The sequence below is a fragment of the Triturus cristatus genome, chromosome 8 (assembly GCF_964204655.1).
Source record: "Triturus cristatus chromosome 8, aTriCri1.1, whole genome shotgun sequence".
Classification (NCBI taxonomy): Eukaryota; Metazoa; Chordata; class Amphibia; order Caudata; family Salamandridae; genus Triturus; species Triturus cristatus.
Window position 1 is genome coordinate 1,090,645,265 of NC_140591.1, and position 16,874 is coordinate 1,090,662,138.

Below are 16,874 nucleotides of genomic sequence, written 5' to 3' on the forward strand. Positions count from 1 at the left end.
GTGCCAACCACCACCCCCATTCCTGCCACATCCCAGGAGACACCCAGGAGACACCCAGGAGCCCTGCCCGCAGTGAACAACTGAGCCAGTCTGACCTGGAGGTACAAGGTTCGCCATGCACCCAGGAGGAGGCAGGCAACCCTGCAACTGCCATCCCTCAGGGGTCCCGTAGATCCGATGTGCCCACAACGGCAGGCCAGGCTCGTGTGGGCAGGGGTGGTGGGAGTGGAGGCAGGTGGAGGCGAGAACCTGACCAGCCAGCTGAAGGGACCGGTATGTCACACATACGCAACATCATGGACGCATACCGGCGTGACTCCAGGGCCATCAGCCAGGTAATGGAGACCCTCACAGAGATTAAGAACCAGCAGGCTGAGCAACACGCCAATCAACAAGAACACCAAGGACGGATGGAGGCAAGACTGGCTGAGCTCCTGGCAGTGCAAACGGACATAAGCCGTTCACTCCGTCGGATCGCCGACAACATGGGCAACCCTCCACCAGGCGAAGACCACCACCAGCCACAGGGAGGGAGGAGGAGGAGGATTCGTCCGACGGAGCGTCCCAAGCATCGTCAAGGCCTGCATCTGAGGGTCCCGCGAGGAAGCTGGGTCATCCACAGAAAAGACTGTGAGAGGCAGCAGACCATCCACATCTCCCAGGTCACCTGGCCTGGCACCTGGCGTTCATGCGCAACAGTATCACCTCATTCACTGACATTTTCTGCCACATGGACTTGCTGGTTACAGTCTGACCAATGATGACAAACACTGTGTTCTGGACTCTGATGACTTCAAATGCCAAGGATCCCATCACCTCCTATGAACTTTGGATTCTAGGCACACTGTATAGCACCTATTTTTCCCCACAAAACACGCCCCCCACCGAGAATAAAACTACATTTCTTTAATTAGATGTTGCAGTCATTTTGCATGAGTCCACAACATACGTGTGGGGAAATGTCAAACTATGCCTGAGTGCTTGAACTAACTCCAGCCATCCATACCCTGGGATCTGAGTCCGGTACAGGACACACATGGGTCACAATGTATCATCCAATACAGACATGGAGCACAATACTCACCCGTGATGGCCTCAAGCTGCTGAGGGGCGTCTTGGAATACTGTGCGGACAGACCAATTGGGATCATTAAAGCAGAGAGGTCATGGCTCATGTGGAGGTTCCCAGGGAGGGAGTCCCAGGTATGTTTGGCCAGGTGGGAGAACTATCTCCTGCATGCTGTGGTTCGGTGAAAGTGAAGAATGTTGGCCAGGGCAAGGTTGGATGCACGGAGTTGGCCCAACGGGGTCTTGGATGACAGACGTCCAAGGTTGGTTTGGGGTCTGGGGTTGTGGACTGCCTCCTGAGTGTGGATGAGGAGTGTGAAGGTCATCCTGCAGCAGACTGTGATCCATTGCAGCTATCTCAGGTGGACGGTGATGCGGCTGGGGCGCAGGATGTTGAAGCTGAGGTGTGCAGATGCACCCTGGATGTGGACAAGTTTTCCGGGAGTTTGGCTGTTCTTGCTCCGTAGAGGGCGGGGCTGTAGTTGACACGGCTGGTGTCGTGGGCCCGGGGGACGGTCTGTCTTGCCTTGGAGTGGATCTATCTGTGGATCATGTGCATCACGAGGAGGGTGTTGCAGCATGAGGTACAGATGCTGGTGAGTTGCATGGCAATTGTGAGCAACGAGTTCATGATGCACACTATCTTGCGTGCGTGGGCCACTGGGTGCTGGTGCAGTGCCCTGGCGAGTGGGACACAAGGAGTTGACCCAGCTGTAAGGGGACAATCCTCAGATGATTACCTCAGTCCTGTACAAGTCCAGCCTCAGGTGGCTGATGTTCAGCCATTCATCAACGGACCTCATGCCTTCTTGAAGGTTGGAACTGGCAATGGCTGTGTCTTTGGTGAGGGTGAGGAGCAGCTGGCTGTCAATGGCATACGAGATGATGATGAGGTTGTGTGCGCATGTGATGGTGGAGAGGGGGGTCATGGGCACATTGAAGATTGACACGCTGAGAGATGAGCCCTGGACCATGTGCCAGATGACGCCACTGTACCACATGCTGAAGGCTTGAGTCCCACTCCCATGGCCTTGCTGGTGAGCTACTTGGTGATTTCATCCTGGTCCATCCCCTGGATACCAGTGTTGGAGATGTGTGAGCTGACAGTGTATGAGCACATCATGTATAATGTTGTGGAGAGGTCAAGAGGGTGGCCTCACCATTGTTGAGCAGGGCAAAGTTGTCGGTGTTGGTGGCAATGATGACGGTTGCCGTGGGGTGATTACTGTGGAAGATGGTCTTGTGCAGGTTGGCTGGAGCTCTTTGCGTGGAGGAAGTTTGTCAGTTGCTCGTTGACTGTCTTCCTGATGACATTTGCTGGCTAGGGAAGCACGGTGAGGTTCCTTGAGAGCCTGCGATCCTGCCGTCCATTGTCTAAGAAGGGCCTGGGTCACTGCATGCCTCTATCTACCATGGAATGTGGCTAACTCCCATGATACATACATGACGTGCTGGACGGGGGCTACACGGATGAGGAATGATGTGGTTGAGATGTTGTGTGGGAAGGGGCCTGATGGAGATCCCCAGGGGATGTTGCACATGAGCCGGGTGTTGTATCTGCTGATGATGGAAGTCCAAAACCTGAGGGGGGGTGGTCCCGCGTATAATAGTGCGTTCTGCCTCTGTGTGCCAAGGCTTGCGTGTATGTCCATGAGCTTGCAGTGGTAGAAATTTGCAAGGGATTGGCTCAGCCTTGCAAGGGTGGGGTGTCTTTTGGATGGAGAGCTGATGTCAGTGCACTCACAATGCTGATGAGCTCCTTGATGTCGTGCGGTTTTTTGGCCTCAGCCCCATCTGAAGGATCTCCAATTGTCCTTGCTGATGATATGGTGATGGCTGTGTGTGCCGTTTTCCAGGGTTGTAAGGCCACTGATGGTTATTTGTGTTACAAGCTGTGCACAAGAGTCCTGCTAGACGTGTATGAGTCCAGTAGGTCTGCCTTGTCCCAGGTGGCTTAATTGTTGATGTGCGTCACAGGAAAGTCCGTCAACGTGGCTAGATTGTTGGATCAGTTGCTGATCCAGTGTATGAGGTTGCAGGGTGTGGCAGTGGTGTTGGTTCCAGTGTCCCACACATCATGTCTGTGTTGACTTACATCAAGCATCTTTGGGGGATTGGTAGCGGGGTGTGTGGCAGTGTGTTGCTCGTCGGAGACGTGGATGCTAATGTGGATGGACCAATGAAGGATGCTGGTGTGGTTCTCATCCAGCCAGCGAGTGCGTGCGTGACGATGGACGTGTTGATGGCTTTGCGGAATTGTGGATGTAGGCCTGGATATCTGTAGATGAGTGTTACTCTGAGGGTTTGCAGGGGGTTTGTGCCAAACCGGATTTGTGACCCTGAGTGTGTACTTGTGAATAGATATCAATTCATCCTCCGGGATTGTTAGTGCCGTCCCTGCGGGTGCTCTTGTATCCATCTGGGATGGCAATGAGGACGTTGTGTGCTGAGGATGCTTTTATCCAGGTCACTGTCATGAAGGTGATGTGTGGGCCGGTTGTGTTGAGGAGGTAACAGAGTCCAATGGCGTGCTGTTGGACGGAGCCGGTGTGGAGTAGGAGGGACATGACCTGGTTGGTGTGACAGGGCCTGGAAGGTGGGACAGCACTGTGTAGGCAGTTGGAGTTGCACACTCAGCATGCGAAGGTGTCGTGTGTGCGCTTAGGGTATGCCTGAGAGCAGGCGGTTGAATTTCGGTTGGACATTGCTTGGAGGGTGGCTGCAACATGAGACTGTTGTGTGCAGTGGGTCATGCAAGGACATGAGGGTCGTGCAATGTGCACGTTGCATGCGCTGACGGTCCTGCCTTTGGCAACGTGTGGCCGCAACAGTGGCACAGACAAGCTGGTGACAGCCTAATGAATGGGTGCAGGGAGGAAGGGAGGAGCATCTTAGAGGCATGTGGGTTGCAGAATCCGGGAACTTGGTGGGCCCTTGCCGCAGGGGCCGCAGCAGCAGGCGGCATGTACTGGAAACCATGCCGAAAGTAGCACACAAAGACAAGGATGTCAGAAAGGACAACTGCAACAGGCGTATGTAAAGGAAGGAGTGTCAGGTTACTCATGGCTCACCCAGAGAAAATGGATGAACAATCACCAAAGATGACTGACACAGGATCAGGAAACAGAAGGCCGAGCTGTGCACAGGAGACACACCCTCAGCCGGCGTTGACGGCCCGTTGGGGGGAGCAACCTGCCCAAATACATACACAACCATGGACTTCATGCACAATAGAGATTATTAGCCGTGAAGAACTGCATGCATGTTGCCGAACTACATATGCACTCATATGCACAATCTTTGACAACTATGCCAGAGATGACGCATGCAAAGTGGCAAGAGACCTGCATTGACAGAGATGAGGCACTTTGGAGGGTGAGGAACACCTTTATTACTCAAGCTCACACTAAGGGAAATGCATCAATATGAACAGATGCACAGGTCATTTGACTGAACATGTGGGACCTACGCTGGACACGCCCTTCACAACACAGATGTTGTAAATCCAAATGAACAGGCACACAAGTTAAGGGGAGGAGCCAAACACCTCCTGCTGCACACGGAGAGGCTGCAATTCCCCATTGAGCCTGTTATTGGGATGTCCCACACTATGTCCACCCGTAGCATGCCGTATGTTTCAGAGGGAAGTTTTACACACATTGATGCCTTCATCAGAATCCAAAATCCATTACAGATGACTGTCATGAAGGGTGACTATCAATTCATGGGAGTCATGCTACATGTTATGTGCCCCATGGTGAGTCGACATGTATGCATGGTAACACAACATGCACAGAAGCCGTCCCCACACATTCCAAACACATGCCACCCCCAAAATGCCTTGCTGCAATCCTTACCCAAAATGACATTTCCCCATGTCCGTGCATGGAACGCTGATTCAGCAGACGTTGCAAAACTCATGAGGAATAGCAGGAGGACAACGATGACACGAGCAGACAACATGCGCAAGAACCTGGGAATGACAGACACACGAGAAGTCAGATAAAAGATTTTTCTCCGCATACATGGTCATATACTAAACATGAACAATGTTGTCCCCATGCTAATTTAAAAGAAAGTGTCTCTGCTAAAATGTGTGGAATGACATCATCACTCGAGTGACACACATCTAAGTCACTTAGCATACAGTCAGCTGGACACACACATTGCAACACATGCCAACCAAGGCTACAAGCGAGCACACTCAGACGCAGTGACTCACCATTATGAGAAGAAGTTGCGTATGAGCTGACTCCGGATATCCTCCTCCTCCTCCTCCTCCTCCTCCTCCTCACTTGCCTCGTGACCAAGCCCTTCATCCTCCACGGGTGGATGTTCTTGCTCATCCTGCTCCAGGATGAGTGGCACTGCCTTCTCCACTGCCATGTTGTGCAGCATGCAGCACACGAGGAAGATTTTGCAGACCTTCGCCGGTGCATATGGGAGGGACCCGCCTGTCTTGTGAACGCACCGGAATCGGCTCTTCAGGAGGCCAAACGTCCTCCCAATCACTCGCCTGGTCTGCCCGTGTGCATTGTTGTACCGGTGATCTGCAGCTGATCTTGGGTTGCGGAGAGGCGTCATCAGCCATGGCATGTTGGGATAGCCAGAGTCCCCTACATGGAAACATCATGTAAATAAGTGGGTCAGGAGATGCCGTAAGAGCCAAAGATACCGCAACACACAGGACAAACAGAGTATACCCACCAACAAGACATGCTCGTTCGTTGTGCAGCCGCAGCATCATTTGTGGCACCCTGCTACGCCTCATGATGTAGGCATCGTGTGCTGACCCTGGAAAACGTGCACAGACATGGGAAATCAGCATGGTAGCAAGACACACCACAAGGGCATTTATAGAGTGGTAATGTTTACGGTTGCGATAGGCTACCTCCTGTGCCTGTGGTAGTACCAAAGCCACATGGATGAATTCATCAAAGTGCTCCAACATGGCTGCCAAAACATCACGCAGGACACAGCTGAACATTGTCTGTGACATGCCACCAACATCAGCTATGGTGAATTGAAACGTACCTGTGGCAAAAAAATGTAGGGCTACCATCACCTTCATCTTGGGGGTCAGCGCAGTAGGATACCTGTGTCGCGGTTGGAGGTGTGGTGCCAGCTTGGCGGTCAAGTCCTCAATCAACTGTTGAGTGAATCTATAACGTCGGATGCAGGCACGTTCCCTCATGGCACCCAAGTCTGGCATTGGTCAGGGGACAGGCGGTGCCCTGCAGAAAATTGTATTGAATAACGAACATTGAGAGCATAACAACATCAATGTCAATGAACAGAGCACATGCTAAACTGCTTCTACACATCAGCTAAATACAGAGTCTAGTCTGTGCAATACATCCAGGACACGTATGCCAGCCTGGTGATACTCCTACGAAAAGCCAGATACACCCGTTGATTGGCAAGTCTACATGACATGCCCTGAAACGATCTGGGGGCCAGTCTGAGTGAACAGCCAGAGACATCACAGGAGTGACATACATCCACAAAGCTGCATTTAAAGGATGTCATCTCATACAGACAGCTGACGGCAAGCTAGACGCACAGGTCACATGGAATGTCAAATGTACAGATCAAACACTTTGCGATGAAGGGGTACACATGAAAACAGAAAACACAGACATTGAGATGACGCAGATATCTCCTCATGTGAAAATATCATGTCTGATGCATACAGACCCTGCTTACGTGAGAATGCACATGTGGCATGGTGTGCGTAGATGTGTGCCATGCTCATCTCCACACAGACACATGTTGGATGCAGCAACAGCAGATGTAGTTGACGGAACACTAACAGCAAGCTCATGGGAACACATGACACACATCAGGGCACGCTGATCGTGAAATGTCAGTTGCTAGTGTCCCTGTCCCTGGCATCAGGGGACAGTTGCGGGTGGTGGTGACTGTGCCATACCAGTGATGCTGTGCTTGACACGATTGTACTACAGGCACACATGTGCAAAGTGTGAAGGGGAAGTGTGCCACATAGTGCCCCATCACACATGACATGTGTACACAGGTCATCACACATCAATTGTGCAACTACATGAGGAGACATGTGCAATATCACAGCCTGACACACCTAGGCCCTGCACATGAAAGTCGGCAATGACAATGACTTCATGTACAGCCTTGTGCGAGTCGAAGACCTCCATTCCTTTTGTGTGCGCCTCCTATCACCTGTGTAAGTGTGTGAAACGCACCGTACACATGCTCTGAGATCGTGTGTACGGCCTGTATCACTATAGTAGTGGTGCGTAGGAGTACGCGTGGTACGGACCGTACACACGTCGTGTGTACGGTCCGTATCACTATAGAAGTGGTGCCGTGGGGGTAGGCGTGTTACGGACCGTACATACACTCTCAGAGCGTGTGTACGGTCCGTATCACTATAGTAGTGGTGCCACAGGAGTACGCGTGGTACGGACCGTACACAGGTCGTGTGTACGGTCCATATCACTATAGTAGTGGTGCCGTGGGGGTACGCGTGGTACGGACCGTACACACGCTTTCAGAGCGTGTGTACGGTCCGTATCACTATAGTAGTGATGCCGTAGGAGTACGCGTGGTACAGATCGTACACACATCGTGTGTACGGTCCGTATCACTATAGTAGTGGTGCCGTAGGAGTACGTGTGGTACGGACCGCACACACGTCGTGTGTACGGTCCGTATCACTATAGTAGTGGTGCCGTGGGGGTATGCGTGGTAAGGACCGTACTCACACTCTCAGATCATGTGTACGGTCCGTATCACTATAGTAGTGGTGCCGTGGGGGTACGCGTGGTACGGACCGTACACATGTCGTGTGTACGGTCCGTATCACTATAGTAGTGGTGCCGTAGGAGTATGCGTGGTTCGGACCATACACACGTCGTGTGTACGGTCCGTTTCACTATAGTAGTGGTGCCGTAGGAGTACGCGTGGTACGGGCCGTACATACGCTCTCAAAGCATGTGTACGGTCCGTATCACTATAGTAGTGGTGCCGTAGGAGTACGCGTGGTACGGACCGTACACACACGCGTACTCCTACGGCACCACTACTATAGTGATACGCACCGTACCCACGCTATGGATGTGTGAGTACGGTGTGTATCACTATTTTAGTGGTGCCGTACGTGTACGGGTACGTGTGAAACGCACCGTACATGTTTTTTGGATTCAAAAATTACATAGGGGACAAGTATTAGGCTCAAAATGCATGCTGGATGTCATGGATACAGAGATTGCAGTTGCAATGTGGCCATCATGTGGGCTTGAAAAGTCAGTTGGCCCAAAAATTACAATGTTGCAAAGTGGTGTTTGCCTTGCTATGATGCTCAAAATTTGAACCATGCAAATTTGTGTCATTGGTGTATGTTTAAAGGGATTGGAGGAAACGTAGGATGTAAATGAGTCTGACCAATCACTCTGTACTCCTGTAAATGAAAGCCCCCAGCAAGACAGATATAAGTCAGCCAGAACCCATGAGAGGGCACTTGCCTGCACTACTTTCCTGTCGACCACACTGCTGCTGTCTGTGCATCCTCTGGCACCATGTCGCGTACTGTGGAGAGGGCCCAGCCATTCACACTTGAGGAGAATGAGGCATTGCTGAATGTCCTCCTCCCACAGTACCCCAGCCTGTATGGGAGACCAGGGGTGCAGAGACTCCACTACCTTTGACTGTGCACCTTTTTTGTGACTGTCACTTCTGGCATCGTGTCCAGGTGTGACAGACATGCAATGTGGTTTAGAGTGGGTCCCAGGGGGGGTAAAGGCTTATGTCTCTCATGCAGAGCATGATGTAGTTCCTGTGTGCACTCCTCACTTGCATTGTGCTTACTGTGACATTCACTGTATAGTGCATGACACATTCAGCCTGGCAAATCCTTGGTGGCATTTTCTGGCTATTGTCCTGAGGTGATTCAGTGTTCCCGCCGGTGTGCCAGGTGACTGTACCCACAGATGTGTATGAGTTGAGTGGAGCTCTGGTGAGAGTGTCCAAGTGATGTGTACGCCCTCCTGGACATTGATGTGGGTGAAGGTTCCTTGTCATGTGGGTGAGTGTCTATGTGAAGTGTTGCACCACAGCTGCATGGAGGAGACAACAGCTCTACCCATCTGATGTGAGAAGTAAGCTGTGCTGTGTGTCTGACTTGCTGAGCTAGCCCAACACATGTGACACCCCACAGGCAAGTGGCACATGTGCAGAGTGAGGTTTGTATCCGCTGTTGCCAATGGCAGGTGATTGATCTGTGCCTGTGTGTGTCTGTGTACTCTGCTGAGGTTGCGTCAGTGGCCTGGGGCATGTAACTGCTTTGAGGTGCTGTCCATCAGCCTGGTGTTGCATGTGATGCACAGTGTGTGCCATGATCAGGGAGTGTGTTGCACCCCTCCTGCCACCTGTGTACTTTCAATGCCATGTAGTGCATTGGGGCTTCCACAGAGGCCAATGTCTATATGAGAAAGATGCTATTCCTTGGCAGCATCCTATGCCCTGTTCAACATATCAAAGATGTTCAAATGTGTGTCTCTGTGACATGGAGCAGGTGTAGTGATGTTGTCTCACTTTGTCATCCTCACAGGTAACTGCCTGTGAGAAGGGGGGATCTGGAAGGAGATCGTCAGGGCCGTGAGAACGGCGGGGGGTCGCAGTCGGCGCCTAGCCCAAGTCCGAAAACAACGGCAGGACATCCGGTGCTGGACCCGGCGGATCGCCCGGGTCCAGCTGGGGCTCTCACCTCCAAGCCCCACGGCGGGCGCTGACGCCTGACCACCCACATGATGCGTGTTCTGGCGGTGGTCTTCCCTGACCTGGATAGGCAGTTACAGGAGAGACAGCAGCAAGGAGGGGGTAGGTACATGTCTGTTTGTTGTGTTGTGTGTCCCCAGCGTTTGGAAGTGCTCTTTAGCCTGAATACACTGCCAGGGTTTATATGTGCAGTGCATATTCTGTCCTCCAAAGTCAACCGGTGCTCTTATTCGTCCCTTCCCCTCCTTGACATGTGTCCCCTAGTCTGTGGGTAATCACAATTGCACATGGTCATCTAGGCTGCCAGTTAATCCAAGTGCACATTGCTTTCTGCATTATGTGGGAGGGTGGTCTGTGACATGTGTTGGTACCTTGCCTGTGCCCTGTCCTGTTCACTCTGTTGGGGGTCCATATTTGTTGGCACTGATGATGAGTCTCAACATGGGAGTGTGACGTTTCAAATGAACACACTTGCAGCATGCATGTCAATGCTGTGGCCTCAGACATGATGTGCATGAGTGGGAGATATGCATAGTGCCAGGACGGTTGCTCATGTTACAGCCAGATCATTCCAGGAACAAGGAGCAGTGTGCCCACTACAGTCCCCTGAGACACTCTTGCCTCATAATCATGTGTGTCATCCAACACTGTGTCCATTCTCAGTGTGTTCAGCATATGTTTGCCTCTGTGGCATTGTTCCCTGGCCTCATTTGTATTTATCCAAAGTGTGCTACATGTGTCCACTGGACAGGGAGACCCCATTTGGCTTGTGCATACTCACACTGTGTGCCTGTGTGTCTATTCACAACTATCTGTCGATGGTTGTTTGTCACAAATATGTGTTGGCAGCCTCACGAGGTGATGTGGAGTACATTTGAGAATTCTTGCAGCATATTTTTGTAAACCCTGATTAAGAGGTGTCACTTCTTGATCTGTCTCAATCACATTGTCTCAGGTATGGGGGATTTGTGCGGGCGAGGCCTACATAGACAAACCTTATGTCTACTTGCCAGGTCTGACCTGTGTGTGATAATTGGCTGGACAGAGACTCAACGTGCAGTGACCCAGTGATGTTGTGCAGGGTTTAATGTTTGTGCTTTGCAGCATGTGTCAATTGTTTAAATACAAGATTCCTGCTCATACATTTTTGGCACCAGTGTGTGGTCCAGATGCTACATAGTTTGGTGTTTGTGTGCTGACATCTGTGTGGACATTCTGGCTTGCCATGAGGGTGTCTCCTCAGTGCAGGTATGCCTTTTACGACACAATTGCAGGCCCATTAGCTTATGCATTGTCCTGGGTTTGGACATGTGTGCCACTCCACATGACAGGCAGTGGTTCAGACGTGTTGCCAACTGTGTCATCAGGTAATGGATGGCCATGTGACAACTGACATAATTCAAGTTGTTAGTCAAAAGGTATTGTACCTTGGCACTCACAACACTTGTCAACAGGTCTTCATGTTTTAAATGCTTTAGTTTGATGTTTTGTTGTTAAGAGCAATAATGTGCCTGCATGACAGATGTCTCCCAAGGAAGTGCATAACAAACCACCTTTACACTTTCAGGGAACACGCTGGCACATTTTAAAAGAAGGCACTGTTCTAATGAGACTGTTTTTCAGATTATACATATACATGTTCCCCCAGTGTTGTGGAATTTGGGTAAGTCCTTGGTTGTTGGTGATACCAACTTACGAGTGTCAAGTCATCAAGACCTCCGTGGGCCCATGTATATGTACTTTCTGCAACACCATTTCTTTCTAACAGTGGCTTCTTTAAAGAAGGCTGCCAGCTTCTTCAATGACTGGGTAAATGTAGTTTTGTGTGCACCTCCTTGGGAGCCATCTTTTATGGAGGCACATGTGTGTTCTGTTCACAAAATGGCACATTCCCACATTCTGACCATGTCGATTGTAAAGTATTGTGATTCCCAAGGGACCAACATTTTTCCGTTTTGTTTTCCTAAGTACTTACAGGTCTCGGAGTGTGGGGACACCTTTGGTATTGAGGTGTGTTACTTTGCCTTGGGTGCACCACTACTGTTTCTTTCAGGGTAAACAAGAGGTGGCATGACTTCATTGTATTGCTGTGCTCACCTGTTCCCAGACACTAGCTCCTCAGTGTATTTTTCATTCAAGTTTTGGGCTGGTGTGTCCTATTTTTCCTTGTGTCCAAGTGGCATGGTGGGTCTACCAACTGGGGAGTACAGGGCTTACATATGTGCGAAGTAATCTAGCTGTTACTCATGATGCATTGCCTGATATGCACTGTGACCTATTGGTTTTGTACTCATGTGTCAGATGTATACAGGTGACTGATGTTTTTCTGTATCTTCACCTTGCCCACAGCATCATCATTGGAAACCGAGGGAGACACATGCACGGACCTGGATGAGGGACCCAGCACCAGTGCCACCAGTGCTGGCGAGTCTGCGGGAGCCAGTGGCACGGAGGGCAAGGGGAGTCAGTCGGAGGACCTGTCTGGTGGCGATTCCAACTACGACGCAGACGGTTCTGAGGCTGACCTCATCGAGGGGGCGGAGGCTGCTACAACACCTGGCAGCAGCCCAACATCTGTCCCCGCCTCCTCCATTCCCATCACCGCCCTCCCAGTTGCTCCGGTCCCTTCTGTCTGTGCAGGGCCCCACCATGTCTCCTTCGGGACAGGCACTGCACCCCCTGCCCCTGTCACCCCTGCTGCCCTCAGTGCAGAGTCTGTGGACATACTGCGGCAGTTGCAGGTTGGGCAGGCATCGGTGCTGACTGTCCTCCATGGCCACACCACACTGCTGACACAGATGGTGTCGTACATGGAGGGCATGTCAGCAATGATGTCTGAGCAACGCAGGTTTCTGCGGTCCATGGACTCTTCCCTGATGGCAGCAGTGACTCTCCTGCAGAACTTCGTCCCCCCCTACCCCAGCCCCATCCACACTTCCCTCTCCCATACCTGTCCCATGCACACCCAGACATTCCCAAGCACGCACCCCACCAGACACAGGCAGCACACCACCAAGTAAGGGCAAGCGCACACCTCCTGGCACGGACACTCAGGGGGATGTAGGCACACCCACTGGGTCTGGGGCAACAAGACATACACGCAGCCACAGTCTGAGTCTGCATGCCTCACAACCCAGTCCCTCCAAAAGCACTCCCCTTGGCTCCCCTGCCAAACTGACACCCAAAGAGGTCGACATGGGTGAGCTGCCCATCACCCCCACTGTGACACCACCCCGCAAGCGGACGAGGAAGTCCCCGGGAAGGGTAGTTGAGTCCCCCCCCTGTCCACCCCCTCTCCCAAGAGCGCTGCACCCCATCCCTCGGCCACCCCCCCACTCCTTTGGCCCTGGGGTTTCTTCCGGTGCAGGGCCTACCCTGGACGCCCTGGCAGCAGTGTGCAGCGCCGAGCTCACCTCCACCTTTGGCGCTGCCCCACCCCCTGTGGTGGAGACGTCCACCCCTGTACCCACCACACCTACCCTTCCCCCTCCTGTCCCTGCAGTGCCTGGTCCTTCCCCCACATGATGCCCCCCCCTGGTCGACGAACCTGAGGGTTCCACTGTGCAGGCAAGCTAGGGGAGACGCATGCCCATGTATCCCTCCAAGGACTTCTATTATGGACTGGCCATTGGCCTTTGTATATAGTGTGATTTCATATTTTCTTTTTTATGCTGAATAAAGCATTTTATTTTTACTTTGAACACTATTGCAATTCAGGTATTGATGTTGGTGCTGAGGCTCCAGGAGTTGGTGTTGTGGTAATGTGTTATGGTTCTGAGAAATGTTCTAGTCTGATGGTCATGAGGTGGACCATGGTATCTGCGTGCCATCACAAGGTCTCTGCAAATAATATTTGGTAGTGTGTGTTATTTTGGTTTTGAGACATTGTCCCAAGGAGTGTTCCTTCCTCTGTGGCACCTGACATCTTCCCTGCAAAGAGTTGCACAATTGTTGTGCTGACATGTGTCTACATTTCCTTTGTTGGTGACGGATCCCTTCAACTATGGCCATGCCTGCTCAGCAATGTCTCCGGCTGCATCGTCTGTGCCATCCTTGCTAGTCACTGTACTTGTGTATTGAGTATGTTGAAATGCCTTCAAATTCTCCCTTTTCAGCATTATGCATGTGTGTACTCCTGGCCTACCACACATATGGTACTTGTTCTGCAGGGTATTTGGGCACCTGACTCACAATTGTGGGCATTGTATCTGTGGGAACTCCAGCCTATTCCTTCCATGAGAGACAACGTCTTGGTGGCTGGCCCAGCACCTGTACATTCCTATCAGTCCTGGGATGTGCGTGACAGTGTGTGTTCCCTTTGGCTCTCTTAGTTTAGTAGGCAGTGACATGACTATACAGTCTTGTGGCATGATCTCAGTGTGTGTATTGTGCTGCATCCGTGGGTGAAAGAATAGGGGTGCCCCTGAGATAGGTTCCTAAATCAGGGTGCTAGTAACATTCGTTTGCAAAAACACTTTAGGAACAATGTTCAAAAAACAGAAACCTACAAAGCGAACAAATGAATTAAATATGAACTAGTAGATATATTTAACTCCTCCATCACAGCGAGGATATACGGTCTACTACACCAGTTCCCCTTCAAGCACAGTGGCAAACTTGTAGGGAACCGAGTTGAGCATTACTACTCTTCAGACCCCCCTTGAGGTAATACCCAGACCTTTATAGATTTACGATTTAGTTGTATATGATTTTGCGAAATAAGTAGGCTAATGTACTCTATTTCAGTCCACAGCATCTGCCTACTGTCCAGTCTAAGAAGTCCATACCTATACTAATATATGGCCGCATCTATTATCAAGCTACTTTAATAAGGTATTAATTTTCCGCCACTTTTATAACATCCTTTGGCAACCATGCTCACCCAGACGGCACTTTCGTGCTACCTAATTCCGTGTTTCATCTGCTTAGGCCATTTCCTCAACCCATCGTGGACACAAATCTCAAGAGCGATTTTGCACATGTTGAAACATTGACTCTTCTCCGGGAACATCGCGATTTTATCGAGGTAACATATAGTTGTCACGTTGTTGCCATGGTAGCATGTCCGCATCATAATATCACCTCCACAAATCATGGTACTTTTTTCTATTCCCCCACCCCCCTCCCCCTTTTTTTGGTGTGGTGAAAGTTCTCTACTTTCTAGTGTTAAAAATGACATTTACTACTATTGACAGGGTAGATATGTATAAAATTACCCTTGCATTATGTAATAATACTTTCCCTTCTCTTAGGGCTCAGAGCTTTGGAAAACACACTAGGGTTTTGGGATATAAGGTGTTATGTTAACAAACCTCTTTACTCTTGTGTGGTTTTTAGAAGTGTATACCATAGATGGACTGAGAGGTCGTGTATATATATATGTTATTAATACATGAACTATAACCTTAATGACTTTAGTTCAGACTTTTACTAGCACAAACATTACCTACCTGTGGACATTATTATTTACCGTAATTTGTATATATTCTATTTAGGATTACGAAAACACAGTTACATGGCATCCTGATGAAGGCTTCTAGCCGAAACGCGCGTAGGATCTAAGATCGACCAAGCCATGACTACTAAATGAAATTCTGTGATTTTGTACTAATCTACGATAGATACATATCTCAGCTCATTGACCATGTCTGGAAAAAAATGAATTGTTTACAACATTGTATGAGACATATGTTTGATATATTTTTTGTCTCCACTGTTATCAAAATATATGAATAAGATATGTAATCCCTTTTTTGCAATTTACATATAAAGAGAGATAAATAAAGTATACTTTGCTACTTTGTATCTACTAGTTCATATTTAATTCATTTGTTCGCTTTGTAGGTTTCTGTTTTTTGAACATTGTTCCTAAAGTGTTTTTGCAAACGAATATTGTGCTGCATCTGCCAGGGGTGGGTATGCATGTGTTATTTGTCCTCACACCCACATGTGGTGTGTCATGCAGTGGGGGAATGACATCCATCCTACTGGGAGTGGGACACTGCTGTCAGTGATGTGTTGTTATGGCACTATCATCATTGTCCAAAGTTTGGGATGCGTACATACACCCATAGAGTTGTGGTCATCTGATAATGATGTACACCCCCCAGGTCTCTGTCCACTGCTGGGAGTCCTCTGCACCGACCCCCATGTCTCTGTCCACTGCTGGGAGTCCTCTGCACCCACCCCTCACATGTCTGTCCACTGATGGGAGTGATATGCACCCACCCCTCATATTCCAGGCCACTGCTGGTGGTCATATACACCCGCCCCTCACATGTCTGTCAACTGCTGGGAGTGATATGCACCCACCTCCATGTCTCTGTCCACTGCTGGGTATCCTCTGCACCCACCCCCATGTCTCTGTCCACTGCTGGGAATCCTCTGCACCCACCCCTCACATGTCTGTCCACTGCTGGGAGTGATATGCACCCACCCCTCATATTGCAGGCCACTGCTGGTGGTCATATACACCCACCCCTCACATGTCTGTCCACTGCTGGGAGTGATATGCACCCACCCCTCATATTGCAGGCCACTGCTGATGGTCATTTACACCCACCCCTCACATGTCTGTCCACTGCTGGGAGTGATATGCACCCACCCCCATGTCTCTGTCCACTGCTGGGAGTCCTCTGCACCCACCCCCATGTCTCTATCCACTGCTGGGAGTCCTCTGCACCCACCCCTCACATGTCTGTCCACTGCTGGGAGTGATATGCACACACCCCTCATATTGCAGGCCACTGCTGGTGGTCATATACACCCACCCCTCACATGTCTGTCCACTGCTGGGAGTGATATGCACCCACCCCCATGTCTCTGTCCACTGCTGGGAGTGATAAGCACCCACCCCCATGTCTCTGTCCACTGCTGGGAGTCCTCTGCACCCACCCCTCACATGTCTGTTCACTGCTGGGAGTGACATGCACCCCCCCCCCATGTCTCTCTCCACTGCTGGGAGTCCTCTGCACCCACCCCCATGTCTCTGTCCACTGCTGGGAGTCCTCTGCACCCACCCCCATGTCTCTGTCCACTGCTGGGAGTCCTCTG